The 18,234-nt window shown below is 36.1% G+C and overlaps 1 long non-coding RNA gene across 3 annotated transcripts; it reads right to left on the reverse strand.

Annotated features, from left to right (window-relative positions):
• Window positions 1–289: 289 nt before the first annotated feature.
• Window positions 290–4,501, reverse strand: LOC119559035. Of its 3 annotated transcripts, none has more exons than XR_005220614.1 (3): window positions 3,686–4,501; window positions 3,251–3,633; window positions 290–3,179 (listed from the first exon to the last, which is right to left on the reverse strand). It is a non-coding gene; the product is annotated as an uncharacterized LOC119559035 (long non-coding RNA). The 3 variants fall into 3 exon arrangements; XR_005220615.1 differs by having other exon boundaries at window positions 290–2,411; window positions 3,113–3,179; window positions 3,251–4,501; XR_005220613.1 differs by having other exon boundaries at window positions 3,251–4,501.
• Window positions 4,502–18,234: the final 13,733 nt, after the last annotated feature.

The following is an 18,234-nucleotide window of genomic DNA, read 5'->3' on the forward strand; positions in this document are numbered from 1 at the left end:
TATCCTTCCCCTCATTATGTGCAATTAATAGTCACGTGAGAAAGGTCCCACAACCATAGGACCCAAAGGTTGTTATCTTAGAGGAACATATCCGATCATGTTGGGGAAAGGTGTAATCACTTACCCTTTTGCCTCATTATCACAGGTGTTGCTGTGCACGTGAGAAAGGTCGCACACCCAAAGTAGCCAAAGATGGTTATCTTAGGGGAACATGTCCGATCATGTTGGGGAATAATGTTTCCTATTATTGTAAAACTAATTTAGAAAACAAAAGAACCCCAATTGTAAATGATGCTTATTAATTTAATGATTTTATTCATTCTCTTTTAATATTCCGCGTGTTCTCTCTTCTCCCTCAATTACAAGTGTCTTATTTTTATCGACAATTGAGTTCACCATGTAATCGATATATGTTGTCTTATCGATGCTTAATATAAAGTTACACTATAGAAAGTACACACTAAAATACAATGCAATACATAACATTATGTTCACACATAATACTAATTAGTATATATTCACATACATATGTTTACAATGTTCACACTTAATACTATTTAGTATATATTGACATATGTTTACAATGCTCACACTTAATACTATTTAGTATATATTCACATATGTTTAAACTCGGTCAGTTATCTATATCTGTTACTTCATACCTATCGTTGTCAAAAACTCTATTTATTTTATATGGACCTCTATATTTAGGCGCAAATTTTTTACAAGTGCCAGGTGTTAGGTCTATATTTCTTATTGCCACAAAATCTCCAACGCTAAATTCCGATGGCGCTTTCTGTTAAGCTGCTTTAATAATTTCATTTCTTTTCTGAGACTCTACAATCTTTAAATTTGCTTTATCCCTTATATCTTTTAAATCTATCTTTTTATCTTTATTTAAATTATCATCTAAATACTCATATAATTCATCAACTATCGGACCTTTTTGATCTACTCCATAAGGATCATGCTTGGTTTTTTTAATGTTCTAGAATGGACTGAATTGTTGATCGCGTGTTCAACCTTATTTATAAGTTCATACCAATCAGCTTGATTAATTGGACTAGACAATTTTCCTAACATCGGTGTCAGCACTCGATTTACTCTCTCAACCTTTCTGTTTGCTTGGGGAGCACATGTCGCCACTTTTATATGACCAATATTACGTTACGAAATAATTCTGCGTGGCCTACTATAAAATTCGAAATCTTTACTTAAACTCGCAATTACTTCACGTGTACTTGTAGAATTTACAGCGAATAACTTCACAAACTTTGTAAATGAGTCAATTACTACTAATAAATGTTTCCTTGTTGAATTTATACACGGCAAGGGCCCTAAATGATCTATGCGAGTCGTATCAAATGGAATCGGCACTTTGAGTATACTGTGTAAAATTCTATTGTTATCTGACTTTGGAACAGAATGTAAAATGCACTTCAAACAATTTCGAATCAACTCATATATTTTCGTTCTTATTAAAGGAGACCAATACCTAGACTTCATATTATTGTAGCACTTATCTGCAGCTAAATGACCTAGTTTTTCATGGGACAACTTAATTAAATCATCTCGAATACTTGATGGAACATACAAAGTCGTATTCTGGTTCGTACCTTCGTGATACACAACACCATCTATCAAAACAAAACTTTTCACTGGTCCTTCTGCTAACTCGTCTCGTATTTTACTTCTAACTTAATTCCTCATTTGCTCCGTTTGCAATAGAAAGTCATCTGGCATAGCTCCCACCGTGCCAACTAAATTAACCAATTTCCAAATTCCACAAGCCTTGAATTTTCTAAAGCCTTACTCTGCTACTTCTGATGACTCTGACAATTCTACTAATTCTGACTTTTCTGACAACTCTGACGACTCTAATAATTCTGACCTTTCTGACAATTCTGACGATTCTACTAATTCTGACTTTTCTGACGGTTTTACTAATTCTGACTGTGACGATTCTACTAATTCTGACGACTCTGACGATTCTATTAATTCTGACGAATCTGACGATTCTACTAATTCTGACGACTCTGACGATTCTACTAATTCTGACGACTCTGACGATTCTATTAATTCTGACGAATCTGACGATTCTACTAATTCTGACGATTCTACTAATTCTGACGATTCTACTAATTCTGACTTTTCTGACGATGCATTTTGCCATCGTTCTGTCTCTGCAATAAAACTGCTCCAAAACCTCGAGAACTGGCGTCAGTATGTAAATCCGTTTCACGATTAGGGTTAAATATTGAAAGTATTTGCGGAGTTGATAAACGATTTCTTAAGTCCTTAAATTTGTTCTTCATCCATCGGGAACGGTCCTCCTTTCTTTAATAGTTCAACTAATGGTCGGGCTATACTTGCATAAGACGGAACAAATCTACAAAAATATGAGAACATACCTAAACGAGAGTGAAGTTGTTTTGTATTATTCGGAACAGAATAAGTTTTTATAACTTCTATATGCGAATCATTAGGCAAAATCCCTTAATTGCTAACAAAGTACCCTAAATAATATATTACTTTTCTTAAAAATAAGGTCTTCTTAAAATTGATTTCTAAACGAAATTTTGCTAATCGTTCCAGCAATTATACCATTATTAGTTTTATACTCATCTTGCAAACAGGTTCAGCTAATTTCGTACTTAAAATATTTAAATAACATTCACAGATAAACTTACAGCATTTTTCTCTATTCCCAAACCCAAATTCGCTACCGATATCTAGATTTGTATTCAACTGTGTTGTAACACCTGCACACAAATAATCCATGTCATTCATCCACTGCTGAATTTGGGTATTGACCTTCCTTTATGTCAATATTTATCTTATTGTCTATTGTGTTATAAAACAGAGATGCACAAGAAGTAGTAAAATCAAATTTATTATTATCAAATACTGACATTTTCCCAGTCTGAATTTCTTTGGATTAATTGTAATTTTAAAGCGTCAATAGCGTTTCTGCCAAGAATCATAGCAACAGGTAATACATCATCGTGAACAACCAAAACTTCAATATCATAAACTTTCAAATTAAACTTAATATAGCATTTAACTGCGCCGCATAGCATAATATTTCTTCCATAAATTCCACGGTACTTACTCTCAAATGGGTTCGCCAACGTATCATCTTTTGGCAAATTTTTTTTTTGCTTCCGAAGCTATCCGGGCTACCGGTATCAAAAAAACCAATAATTACTATAAATATTTTGCATCTAAGTTCATTTATATTAAAACTTACTAAATGTTTACCAATTATGTTAGCAACAGCTTGTTAATCTTCCACACATGCCACTGTCTGCTGCAGTCTTCCAGTCACACGCTTCGGGCAGCTACGGAATTGATGATCCACGCCTCCCCAAGTAAAGCAACTATTCGGTGAACGTATGGGCTTGTTGCAATCCTTTATCATATGTCCCGGCCGACGACAATTGTAGCATTTTATATCATGAACGCTCGAGGTACCACGATCAGCGTAAGAATTTGGCAGTGATAAACGGATTTGATCATACTCTATCAAACGGCGAAAAATAAAGTGACGCAGTAATACCACTCGTGTCGTTTAATCCGCCAACAACGTGCTTAATTAAATCACGATCTTCCAATTCAGCTTGGCGTGCAATACTGCACATGGATGTAAAGTATTGAAATGCAGTTTCATTACTTTTTTACTTACGGCGTTTGAGCTGCTCACATATCTCCAGTTTTGTGTTCTTACGTCCAAAAACATCCATCATCTGAGTTCGCAAGGCATCCCAATCAGCAGCACCTTGATATGCGAAGTAACTCGTTGCTGGTCCAATAAGAAGACGCCTCGCATATAACCAATAGCGATTGAGTGGTACTCCCAACACTGCACATGCAGTTTCAAACTCTTCAAACCATAATTTGATAGTAATGCCATCCTCTCTCGAAAAGAGCTCCACTACCGCCATTATATCCGCGATTTCAACCCGTGAAACCCATTTTTGTACCAACTTGGTTCCGTTCCATGTCGCGTAGCGTTGTTTGAAGTCCCGCTTCTCCTTGACAAACATCAGCCAGATCCTCTCGATCCAGTCCAATCTGAGCAACGTGCTGCACAAGAGGTTCTGCATGGGATATCTTGTCATGTAAGTCTGTGTCGCCTCCCGCAGCTTGATCTTGAGACACGATTTTGCTTGTCTGGTGCCGCGAAACTATGCAGCCGCCAACAGCCTGATCTTGCAACACAATGTTGTTTGCAGCTGCCTGACCATTTTCGTCATCCGGGCCAGCCTCATGCTCGTCGCTCATTATGAACAAAGTTTTTCCCGCAATGCGCAATTGGTGTATGCACTTCGTTGGCTCTCAATAACTGTAATAACTCTTCCTTTGATTGCATCAATATATCAGAATACTACATGGGTACTATATGTGAAAGCTGGGCAATCACTCCACACCTGAATTGTAAATGATGCTTTTTAATTTAATGATTTTATTCCTTCTCTTTTAATGTTCCGCGTGTTCCCTCTTCTTCCTCAATTACAAGTGTCTTATTTTTATCGACAATCGAGTTCACCATGTAATCGATATCTGTTGTCTTATCGATGCTTGATATAAAGTTACATTATAGAAAGTACACACTAAGATACAATGCAATACATAACATTATGTTCTCACTTAATACTATTTAGTATATATTCACATATGTTTACAATGTTCACACTTAATACTATTTAGTATATATTCACATATGTTTACAATGTTCAAATTTAATACTATTTAGTATATATTCACATATGTTTACACAATAAAACAAGGGAGATCGCTATAGTCGAGTACCTCGACTATCAAATACCCGTTACTCAGCTTAAGGGACCAAAGGGAAATGGAGATATGCAAGCAGCAAAGCGAGACTTAAATGCGCCACCTACCGGCGGAAGACAGATTTAAGCGTTATGGGCGTTAGAGTGGGCGTGTCTAAACAAGACCAATGCAGTTCAGTTAAAATATTGTATCTAGCATGAAAATTGTGGGCGCCACAGGCTTGGGCGGTTTGTGGGTGTTAGAGTGGGCGTGGCATGTTTGCGTAACAAACTTGCGCTGCGCACAAGGCTACGGAATCTTAATCTGAGATCCCGATTCTCTATCCTTGATAGTTTCCGAGATATCCACGTTCATATTAACGATTTTTTGAATTTTGTGGGCGGTTTGTGGACGTAAAAGTGGGCGTGGTAAACATTTTTATACGCGTTACTCGTACAGTAAAAGGGTATACTAGATTCGTCGGAAAGTATGTAACAGGCAGAAGGAAGCGTTTCCGACCCCATAAAGTATATATATTCTTGATCAGGATCACTAGCCGAGTCGATCTAGCCATGTCCGTCTGTCCGTCTGTCCGTATGACCGCTGAGATCTCGGAAACTATAGGTGCTACAATACTGGGATTAGGCATGCAGATTCCTGAGATTCCTGCGCAGCGCAAGTTTGTTTTTTGTTGTTTGTTTGTTTCAGTAGAGTGCCACGCCCACTCTAACGCCCACAAACCGCCCAAAACTGTGGCTCCTACAGTTTTGATGCTAGAATAAAAATTTTAACTGAAATGTATTGTTCTCATTAATACCTATCGATTGACCCAAAAAAAAGTTTGCCACGCCCACTTTAACGCCCCAAACCGCCCACAAACTTAAAAAAATCGTAAATATGAACGTGGATATCTCGGAAACTATCAGAGATAGGAATCGGATCGAATATGCCACGTCCACTATAACGCCCACAAACCGCCTAAGCCTGTGGCGCCCACAATTTTAATGCTAGACAAAAAATGTTAACTGAAATGTATTGATCTCGTCAATACCTATCGATTGATCCAAAAAAAAATTTGCCCCGCCCTCTCAACGCCCATAACGCTTAAATCTGTCTACCGCCGGTAGGTGGCGTATTTAAATCTCGCTTTGCTGCTTGCATATCTCCATTTCCCTTTGGTCCCTTAAGCTGAGTAACGGGTATCTGATAGTCGAGGTACTCGACTATAGCGTTCTCCCTTGTTTTTTTAATCAATAGATTGGTATTGATGAGAACAATACATGTAAGATAATTGGATATTATCTGTAGTTTATTAATAAAGTTTAGGAATATAATAGTTTGTACATATAAGAGTTACTTAAGTTTTGATATTGATTAACGCGACTTTTCAACTGATTTTGCGACTGAAATTACTACTTTTTGACCAACGACTTTGTTTCACAACTTCTCTGTCTCTTGATTCGGCTGATAGTGGTGGACTATCGAATATCATTTTAGAACGCAGCGTGATAAGGACTGCCAACCTATGTCCAATCTACCAGCTCACATTCGGCCATCCTGCAAAACATCTGTCCCAGATGCCTCGTCCTCTTCAGTTGAAAGGTTTTCATCTTCGTCCTCGTTGCTAGCATAGCGCCACAGCTTCATGAAGTCAGCGCTAGTAGACGTCTGTAGTGGACCCTCAAAATCGGCTGCTTTCTTTACATCATACCTGCCGTTGTGTTTAACCTGTATGACTTCATATGGCCCCATGTATTTGTTGGCTAACTTTTTGCCGGTTATAAACTGCGTCACCTTGATGGCAACCAGATCACCTAACTGATAGCCATGATGTCCTTTTCTCTTCTTGTCAAAGTTCTTCTTGTAGATCTCTTGAGCTTTTTCGATTTGGTGACGAGTTTCTTTGCAAATTTCGTTACGTTCTACTTGTTGATTTATTATCATCTCATCTTCAAGGATCTTAAGGAGTTCGGCCCTAGAGTTGTTTCTCATTCGCATCCCAAACATAACTTCGAATGGCGTGAAGCTAGTTGATGCGTGGACATGTGCATTTATGGCCTGCTGTACTTGTGATGTGTATTTATACCACTTTGCGGGCTCCGATGCTGACATTTTTGAGAGTACTGAAATAATTACTCTGTTGACCCGTTCGATTTGTCCGTTGCCCCTTGGCACACCGGCTGTAGTCTCAATGTGATCAATATTTTTCGCTGTGCAGAATTCCTTGAAAGAGTGTGATGTAAATGCAGCTCCTTTATCGCTGATGATTCTCTGTGGGCTGCCAAATATTGAGACCCAGGACTCCAAGTGTTTGATAACTTCCTCTGCGTTCGTTGACTTGGTGGGAAACAACCAAGTGTATTTAGAAAAGCCATCCACAAGTGCAAAAATGTAGCGGTAGCTTTTTGATGTCATGTCTAATGAGCCCAGATGATCCACATGAAGCGTTGAAAGGGGAGTATCTCCTTTGTTTATAGCGTGCAAGAAGTCGTCCTGCTTCCCCAATTTCTGATTATGTGTGATGCACTCGATACAGTTGGAAATAGTCTGCTTTACTTTCTTCTCAAGGTGGGAAATGTGGAAATCCTGCTGGATTGCATGCATAGTCTTCTGCGTTCCCATGTGTCCAAAGTTATGCGAACTTGTTATAATCTCTTTCTCCATGCATTTTGGTACAGCTAAAAGTTCTTGCCCATTTACTTGCTTATATATCAAGTTGTTTTTGATTATATAATCGGCATACGGTCCATGCTTCAAAATTTCCCGAACAGCCAATAAATGTTCATCATTGTGTTGGGCTCTCTTGATCTGCGTGTTAACTTCGGATGACACGATCATTATAGGGAAACGACTAAGGCTGTCGACATGTTGCATTCTAGTTCCTGCGCGATGCTCCACGTTGAAGGTAAAGTCTTGCAAGTACATCAACCACGGCGTAACTTCTCGAGGAACATCTTTTTTTGAGATCGTCTGCTTGAAGGCTGCACAATCCGTTACCAGGTCAAACTCAATACCCAGCAAATAATGGCGAAGTCTCTTTGTTGCTAGGAAAGCTGCCTTTACCTCGAGCACGTAACTGGTGGCTTTTTCTTCTTGTGGTGTGGTTTTCTTACTCCAGTAAAAAACGGGGTGCCACTTCCCAGCATGTTGTTGCAGCAGCGTTCCACCGAAGCCATGTTTTGAAGCATCAACGTGTAATTGAGTTTTGGCGCCTTGACTCCAAACCTTCAGGACTGGTTCCTCTATAAGTGCTGCTTTTAATCGATCAACGGCTTGCTTCTGTTCTCCTTCTATTTTGAAAACAGCATCCTTTTTTAGCAGCTGCGTTAAGGGTTTAGCAATAAAGGCGTAATCCTTAACAAACTTGCGAAAATACCCTGTTAGACCGAGGAATGCCTGTATACCTCTGATGTTGACCGGCATAGGAAAGTTTTTGACTGCCTTGATTTTCTCTTTTCCTGGCCATATCTGCCCATTTTCTATTTCGTACCCAAGAAAATTGATACGCTGTTTTAGAAAGTGGCATTTAGACCACTTTATATCAAGACCGTACTGCTGGGCCTGCTTTAAGACGCGTTCCATGTTGCTTAGACATTCATCGGCTGTTTGTCCAAAAACAACAATGTCATCGATGTACATTTCCATAATACCTGCATTTATCAGCTGTTGAAAGATATAAGTGACATACCTTACAAATACTGCGGGAGAATTGCAATACCCGAATGGTGCTCTGTTGAATTCGAATAGACCCTCTTTGGTCACAAATGCAGTGTATTTTCGGCTGGCTTCATCAATTTCGACATGGAAAAATCCATTCTTGAGATCGAAGACTGAAAAATATTTCGCATTTTGCATCTTGTCAAGCACTTCATCTATGAGTGGAACTGGGAATCGATCTTTAAGAACCTTGGTGTTTAATATACGGTAATCTATGCACAGTCTGTATGTCTTATCCTTCTTCTTGGCCAGCACAACTTTACTAGCAACATCTGAATACGACTCTCTTACAATTCCCAGCTGCAGCCATTCCTCCACCTGTTTGCGAATTATTTCCCTTTCTGCTGCTGAAGATCGGCTTGGATGTTCTCTAAAAGCTATGTTGGTGCAATTAGGGATGATTGTCATCTTTACAGGGCAGGTTAGCTTCACGTCAGACGGCTTGTAGTCATCAACCATTTGCTTGACTGCAGTTTTGTATTCGCCTGGAACGTCTAGCTCTAATTCATGACTCACCACATTGTAAATATTATGGTCATTCTCGGCAACGGTGTCATCTCCTCGTTTGAAAGCGTATTTTCCATTCTCCAGCACAACAGTAAACTTTTTTAAGAAGTCGAATCCAATAATGATGTTCACATTAATTTTGTTGTCGGGAACAATGAGAAACCTATGTAGCGTTTGTATGCCATCTACCTCCACGTCGACATTCAGTGCACCCAGCACGGAGGTTGCAATGTTTCCGAGCCCGTACAGTTTTGCAAAACTTTTCTGCAGGGGGATTTCAGCGAACTTATCCTTGTAGGTCCTCATACGCATAAGCGACACATCAGCTCCAGTGTCTACTAGGCATGCCACACTCTTTTTGTTGATCGCTAGTACTTTCTCCCTCGACTCGCTGATTACACCGATAATTGGCTTTTCACCTGGACAATTCCTTGAAGTATGCCCACCTCCGTTACATTTAAAGCATTTCGTCTCCTCTTTACATTCGGCTCTCATATGCTCAGTTGAGCCGCAATTGAAGCAATGCCTCTGGCTCTGATTTTGTTTCTGATCGAAACGCTTTACTGGTTTTCCTGCTTTACCTAGGTCATTCTGATTCACTGCTTGCTTGCGCTGTATATTGGATTTCGTCATCATCTCGATCGTTTCAAATCGACTTCGTAGCTCCTTGAAAGTTGTCGCACTATATAGAGGGTACTTGAGATCGTCACGAAGCTTTAATCCATCTGCGATATATTGGATCACCGACTCATCCTCCACAATTCCAAGAGCTGCTATCTTACGCATATGCAAAACATATTCGTGGAAATTCTCGTTGTCGTTTTTCTTTCGCTCTCGAAGCTGCTTGTGTACTTCAGCACTGGTCAGCGTCTTATCAAATTCGTCCAAAAGTACTTCGCATAGGGTATCATAGTCCGAAACAGTGGTGGACTCCAGGAATAACATTGCAGTTCCCTTCATTTTCATACGAGCGTTCACATATTTTTGCTTCAACGTTAGCTCGTAGGCACTGGCGTTTTCGTTGAAACATTTAAGCCACTGTCTAATTGGAATTGACACTCCATCAAAATCGGGGACAACTTTAGAGAAGCTCTCAATTGGAACAACGGTCCTGCTTGAATCACTTTGCCCAATTTTTGTAGCAAGCAGTCTTAGCACTTCGCTCAACTCGCTGCTGTTGGTGCAGACTTCTTCGCGATTATTGTTGTATTTCAGCTCCTGTTGAAATTCAGCTTCGTGTGTTAAATCAGTACTACTAGCGAACTTTACTTGCTCCTCGATATTATTTCCCTTCTCTTCCTCGTCAGGCGGCACGAAGAAAGTATGATTCATATTCACCACTGCTGCTGCATTTTGCGAATCTTCTGGTTTCATTTGTTTTCCACCTGGACTGCATTTTTTGTTCTTTTTCGCGGAGCGAAGCATTTTTACCAACTTCTTTGCAATGTCAAATTCAAAGTGTTCGGTTTTTCCCCGAAATCAAACGACGTTCACTCACACCAACAGATTTTTTACTTGCTCGACGGTTGAGCCCCCATGTAAGATAATTGGATATTATCTGTAGTTTATTAATAAAGTTTAGGAATGTAATAGTTTGTACATATAAGAGTTACATAAGTTTTGATATTGATTAACGCGACTTTTCAACTGATTTTGCGACTGAAATTACTACCTTTTGACCAACGACTTTGTTTCACAACTTCTCTGTCTCTTGATTCGGCTGATGGTGGTGGACTATCGAATATCATTTTAGAACGCAGCGTGATAAGGACTGCCAACCTATGTCCAATCTACCAGCTCACATACATTTCAGTTACAATTTTTATTCTAGCATCAAAACTGTAGGAGCCACAGTTTTGGGCGGTTTGTGGCACTCTACTGAAACAAACTTGCGCTGCGTAAGAGGCTCAGGAATCTGCACGCCAAATCTCAATAGCCTAGCTTTCATAGTTTCCGAGATCTCAGCGTTCATCCGGAAAGACAGACGGACAGACGGACAGGCGGACATGGCTAGATCGACTCGGCTAGTGATCCTGATCAAGAATATATATACCTTATGGGGTCGGAAACGCTTCCTTCTGCCTGTTACACACTTTCCGACGAATCTAGTATACCCTTTTACTCTACGAGTAATGGGTATAATAAATCTAACAAGTTAATGATTCTCAGATGTGGAATATTTTCAAAAACATATTTTTTTTCCGCCCCAGAACGTTTAACTGGTAAATTGTCTAAGACTCTCTCCTTTCCACAAATGGGTCATAAACATGTCATAAAAGGGATTCAAGCAAGAGCTACCCGAACATGAGCAAGTTATCCAACCCGTGAAACCGGGCCTCATATGGAATTAATAAACAATTTTCAAAATTCAATCTAAGCGATCTTTGCCTATGCCTTTGCATTTGCTTTTGTCTTTGCCCTCGCCTCTGGTTTTGGGGTCCGCTCGAAGCCCACAGTATTGCGTTCAAAGTTCAGATCATATTGCGTTCCGATTTTGAATCAAATTGCATCGGTCAGCATAGTTTCATTTCACAACGAGATGCGACAGTTTCAGCATAATCTTTTATTTTAAACAAAAATTAGTTCTGGAAGCTTAAGAAAGAAAAGCTTCTGGCCGAGGTTCGTTGGATAATTTTGTAGAACTAAGAGGCAGTCCTATTTGGTCCGAGACCGCGATCGGTTCGACAGTTATAAATAAGTATCTTGTATAAGTGATAAGAAATAAAAGGTTTAACACCAAGTTTGAACAAAAAATAAAATATATTTTTTTAACATATTACCAGTGACAATATTAATTGGCGCCCAACGTGGGGCGGTGTCGTAAAAAAGTTCTAAAAACATATTAATTATAACAAGTTAATTTAAACGGAACTCGCGCCGCAAAAAACCCAATTTTTAGTGGAAAAATCAAAACATCCACACAAATCGACGACACCTAACATTGTGACAAGTGATCGTGACTAAAAAAAATTTATATGGAAATCAATTAATGTAATAATCCATTTAAGTAGCTGGTAAAATATAATAAAGGTGGACCAAATAAATTAATTCACAGTGCAAGAACACACAACAAAAACAAAATAATAAAATTAGTGGAAACCAAAAACAATTTAAAAAAAGAAAATTAAATTTAAACAATAAACATAAAAATTAAACAATAATTAAAAAAAAAAATAATAAAGTAAACACTTAACAACTGGGAAAACCAAAGAGAAAAGAACGGAAATATTTTAATAACTCACAGAAGGAAGGAAGGAAGGGCTGAAGGGCAATCCCTCGCCAAAATTCAACACGACTACAACCGAAATAACAAAGAAGGAAGGAAGGAAGGGCTGAAGGGCAATCCCTCGCCAAAATTCATCACGACTACAACCAAAACATCAAAGAAGACAAAGCTTAAAAATTGAAAGATCGTAAAAAATAAGAACAATTATATATTAAGTAAAAATTTAATTTGAAAGATAAATTATATAATACATCCTGGAAGATCTAGAAGTTTTGTTGAATCTAATTAATAATTTGGAAATGACCGAAACGCCAAGCACAAGCAAAATCTGGAATCAAGGATTAGAAAGGCAAGCCTTTTTGACTAAAGAATTAATAAAACAGATTCTTTCATCGGAGGTAAATTCTTTAAAACAACAAATAGAAACACTTAAAACCGAACTTCAAACATATGTCAACAAAGTAGTAGATTATAAAATTGAAGAAGTTGACAATTCAATAAAATGTGAAGAATCCTATTAAATCATTAAGTCAGTTCCAGAATTTAAGGGGGAACTTGAAAAATATGTGAGTTGGATGATGATGCTCTAACCATCCATGGAACAGTCCTAAATTTTGATGCAATCCTAGCTAGATTAGACTTCGTTTTTAGTGATAGAAGACCGCTACACATTATCGAACAAGAATTAAGTATTCTTACACAAGGAAAACTAAGTGTAATGGAATACTATAACCAAGTGTACAGGAAACTAACATTGTTAACTAACAAAACTATAATGACGTATGGCCGTAACAAGCCAATCACTTCAGAAATTAATAGTAGACATAGAAAGAGTGCACTAAGAGTTTTCGTAACTGGCCTTAACGACCGAATATCATCGACTCTGTATTCCATGAACCCAACAGACTTGCCCAATGCAATGGCGTTTGTAAAGGAGATGGAAAGTAATAATATGAGAGCAAAATTCGCTCACAATTTCGTTGGAATGAGTTATAGAAATTATAACTCAAATTATGGTAATGGCCCAGAACAAAATAATAATTCTTTTAATCAAAAGACCACTAATAACAATAATTTAAATTATTTGAGATACAATCAAAGATCTCCGCAACAGGTAAAAAATAATCAGTGGAATCAGGGACAGAGTAACAACAATCAGTGGGGACAAAATAATAATTGGAAGTCCAATAACAATCAGATACAGACTACTCCTGAACCCATGGAGATAGATGAATCAATCCAGTATCAAAATCTACCTAATAACAATTTTAATAGGGGTAATAATAACAGACAAAATTATAATAATTATTATCCAAGAAATAAATACAATTAAAACCAAGCGCAAAAAAGAAATATAAGCGCCGGTCAGAACAAACCATCTGGACCACATCCCCCGTTAAAGCGGGAATCAACTGGTTCAACTAATCAGCCTGCTCAAAAAAATATGAGAGTAAATAATATAGAAGAGGATCATTTTTTAGATCAGAATCCGGAGTAGGATTACCCTACTTGATGAGAACAGACAAAAAAATCAAAAAAAGGATTAAAAGTTTTAATTGACAACATCCTGTTACATCAAAATAAAAAAGAGCTTCCAATTTACAAGAGAGTTTCAACCATTAATGGGTTTACAATAATAAAATATTATCATTTAATAAAAATATTTAACACAAATCAAGTATTTTATGAAATAGAAGGGTTAGAATACGACTAACTTATAGGTTTTAATCTTTTAAAAAAGATAGGAGCGGTACTTGATATTCAAAAAGGGACGATCAAGTATAACGGAAAAGAAGAAAAATTATTTTATGATGAAGTTAGTTCTTTCAACCAATTATCGTTAACTGAAGGAAAAATTATCCTTCCACTAAAAGAATATAATATATATAAATACTTTGAAGATCAAAGTGGAATTAAAACAGGATCACAAATGGTTGAAAAAAGGTTATTTAGCTTGGGATCACGGAATCCCGAGCAAGCCGACGTAGAATTATCCGTCAACAAAAAAACAAATAGTTTGGGATCTAAAAATCCTAAGCAAGCAGACGTAGAATTATCCGTCAACAAAAAAACAAATAGTTTGGGATCTAAATATCCTGAACACGCCGACGAAGAATTTTCCGTCAATAAAAAAGTAAAAAATTTGGGATCAAAAGATTCTGAAAGAAATAAAATTAATAACATTAAAATGTTAAATTAAAATCAAGTAGATGATTTGGAGAAAAAAATAATAAACATAATTGAAGAGGAACATTCTAAAATAAACGTACAAATTCCTTTTAGATCTAACATTCGGGGCGAAATAAATACAATAATAATTTATGGCAAACAATATCCATATGCATTATCGGTTTCAGATTTCGTTAATAGCGAAATCAATAGACTGTTAAATGAAAAATAAAGAAGTCCTTACAATTCTCCAGTTCTGGTGGTACCCAAAAAAGGCCAAAACGAAGACGGTAGCCTTAAACACAGACTAGTTATAGACTACAAAAAATTAAATGAGAACACAATACCGGACAGATATCCAACTGAGGAAAGGCAACATTTTTTTCAACAATTGACTTGGAATCAGGATTCCATCAAATTTTAATGATGGACTCAGATATCGAAAAAACATGTTTTTCCATTAACAACGGAAAATTTGAATTTTTACGCATGCCTTTCGGATTAACAAATGCGCCTAGAGTTTTCCAGAGAGCAATGGATGATATTCTCAGAGAACAAGTAGGAAAAACATGCCACGTCTACATGGACGAAATTATAATTTTTTCAAACACAATCGAGCAACATTTCTCGGACTTAACTCAAATAATAAGCATTTTACAAAGAGCAAATATGAAAATTTCTCTCGAAAAATCTAAATTCTTTAAATTAGAAACCTCGTTTCTTGGCTACATTGTTTCTTTTAATGTAATAAAAACAGATCCTGAAAAAATTTCCACAATTTCAAGATATCCGTTACCACAAAATATTAGAGAACTTCGAAGTTTTCTAGGCCTAACTGGCTACTACCGAAAATTTGTCCGTAATTATGCAAAAATTGCAAAACCTCTTACAAAATATTTAGGAGGGGAAAATGGAAATGTTTCTAAAAAAATATCAACAAGAGTTTTAATACAGTTGGACGATTCAGCTATACAAGCTTTTAACGAACTAAAAGATAATCTAATAGCACAAGTGGAACTAGTTCAACCGGACTATAGAAAAAAATTCACTTTGACAACAGACGCATCAGACGTAGCTATCGGGGCGGTGTTATCACAGGATAATAAACCAATTACTTTCATTTCTAAAACACTTAATAAAACCGAGCAACTTTATGCCACAAACAAAAAGGAACTGCTAGCCATAGTATGGGCCTTACAAAATTTGAGAAACTATTTGTACGGAGTAATTGGTATAGAAATCCAAACAGATCATCAGTCTATCTTTCACGATTTCCGATAAAAATACCAACATAGAAATGAAAAGATGGTATTCTTTCATAGAAAGTTTTAGCCCAAAAATAATATATAAACCCCGTACAACAAATGTTGTAGCCGATGCATTATCTCGAATACAAATAAATAACATGTTTGTATGTTAGTGATGTAGTTAAACTCAGATCAAAACACACAGCATTCAGCTGAAAGCACTTTTGAAAATGTAATACAAGAGACCCGTAAGCCGTTAAATCAGGTGAGGGGAGGTTTACAATACATGAGTCACTGGAAGTTTTTGGCAGGACACGACACCTAATTGAACATGACACACCAGAAAATTTAATAAACTTATTAAAAGAGTATATTCCACCTAACATTACGGTAGGAATTCACTGTACATTAGAGGACTTATATCACATTCAATTACCCTTAAAAAATAATTTCACTAACCTATTTCTTTTTACGAGAATCTTTCTTCAAGACATAGAAAACGATGAAGATAAAGCCATAATAAAAGAAGAAACACAGTCGAGCTCATAGGGGGCTAGATGAAAATTACAAACAAATCAGTAGGTTATATTATTGGCCAAACTTATTTACAAAATTAAAGGAATATATCAAAAATTGTGTGATTTGTAATGAAAATAAATATAGCAGGCACCCAATAAAAATTCCAAGCGGGGAAGCCCCTATTCCAACTAAAGAAGGAGAAAATTTACATAGAGACATATACTACGCGCAAAATTTAACATTTATTACTTGTATAGACGCGTATTCCAAATTCCTTGTTGTGAAATAAATTCAAAATAAGTTAAACATTGAAATTAGGGTAATGGAACTACTCCAACAGTTTCCCCAGGCAAAAGTAATTATGACCGATAACGAACCGAGTTTTACCTCGGCCCAATTTAAATCATTTGCACAGAGGTGTGACATTACTTTGCATTACGCAGACCCAAGACATAGTACTTCAAGCGGACAAGTTGAAAGGGCACACTCGACATTAACAGAAATAGCTCGCTGCATAAAAGCAGAGTTTAATTTAACTAATTATTCCGAAATAGTTATTAGAGCCACTCAAATATATAATCAGAGCATTCATTCCACAACAAACGAAAAACCTTTTGATATCCTTTATAACAAAATTGATCATGATAATATTCCCATTATTTTGAAAAATACACAAACAAGAATGTTAGAAACACATAATGAGATCAGAAAGGAAAAAATTATAATGTAGGACAAGTTGTTTATGAAAAAAAAAACATGGGGAACGAATTAAACTTAAATCAAGATATAAAAAACAAGTAGTAAAGGAGAATATGCCTAACAAAATAATAATCAACAATAGAAATATAAATATTCATAAAGATAATATTAAATCCCTATACAAACAACAATTTTTTATTATTTTTTTCAGAAAAATGTTTTTTTCAGTACTTATATTGAACCTAATACTTTTAACAAGTTCTGAAATAATTGACTATACAAGTCACGAATACTTATTATTTAAGGACAATAAAGACGTATTGACGTACGATTCATTCGCAGATTTATTTCACGTAACTAATTTAAGTTTTTGTGAAGAAATAACTAAGACTGAAACAAGTTCTTTGAATAAATCATCAAAAACAGACATAGAATGGGAAATTTCAATGGACTTAAAACTCATAAAATTAACTTTATCAGAAATAATGCCAAAAAGACAAAAAAGAGGAATTAATGAAATAGGAACCTTATGGAAATAGATAGCAGGTACTCCTGATCACGATGACTTCATAACGGTTCAGAACAAAATAGACAACTTAATTGAAAACAACAACAAACAATTCACAATAAATTCTAAATTATTTAATGAAATAAAATACCTTACTGAAAATTTAAAAAATGTAGTTTTCAACGAGGAAACAATGTTAAGAAAACATTGTTTGCGGTTACTCACATTTGATATACAAAATTTATTACATACTATTATCTTACAAGAACAAAAATTTTTAATACAAAAATTTTAAACGAGAATGAAAGTAAGGAAATTTACAATCATGAAAAACAGTCTGTAGTATTATCTGACCTAATGGACATATCAACTTTTAAAATTTTATTTAATAACGATTTACTTGTAGTTAACATAAAATTTCCCATGATTAACGGTAAATGTGACCTATACAAAACAAGAGCTATTGCACAATCCGATTGAAAATTATTAGTAAATAATGAAGTTGCCAATTGCAAAAACAAATATTACCTAATAACTAATTTTAAGAAAGAAATGTTTAACAACTATTGTAAATTAAGTTTTGAAACTAATTGTTTTATAAAATTATTAAATGGCGAAAAAGCCAACTGCTCTAAAATAAGAGAAATTAATAAGAAAATAGATATCTTACAGGATGGTTCCATTTTAAAAACAGGAACAAATAAAGGAGACTACACTCAACTAAAAGGTTCATATTTGATTTTGTTCAATGACTCAATCATTATAAATAACAACACCTACATACATTAACAGCGAAAACAAAATATTGAACTATATAGCTCAGCATAAATTCATAAATTATGACATTTCAGAATATATTGCTTCAA

This window comes from Drosophila subpulchrella, unplaced genomic scaffold, assembly GCF_014743375.2.
Source record: "Drosophila subpulchrella strain 33 F10 #4 breed RU33 unplaced genomic scaffold, RU_Dsub_v1.1 Primary Assembly Seq16, whole genome shotgun sequence".
Taxonomy (NCBI): Eukaryota; Metazoa; Arthropoda; class Insecta; order Diptera; family Drosophilidae; genus Drosophila; species Drosophila subpulchrella.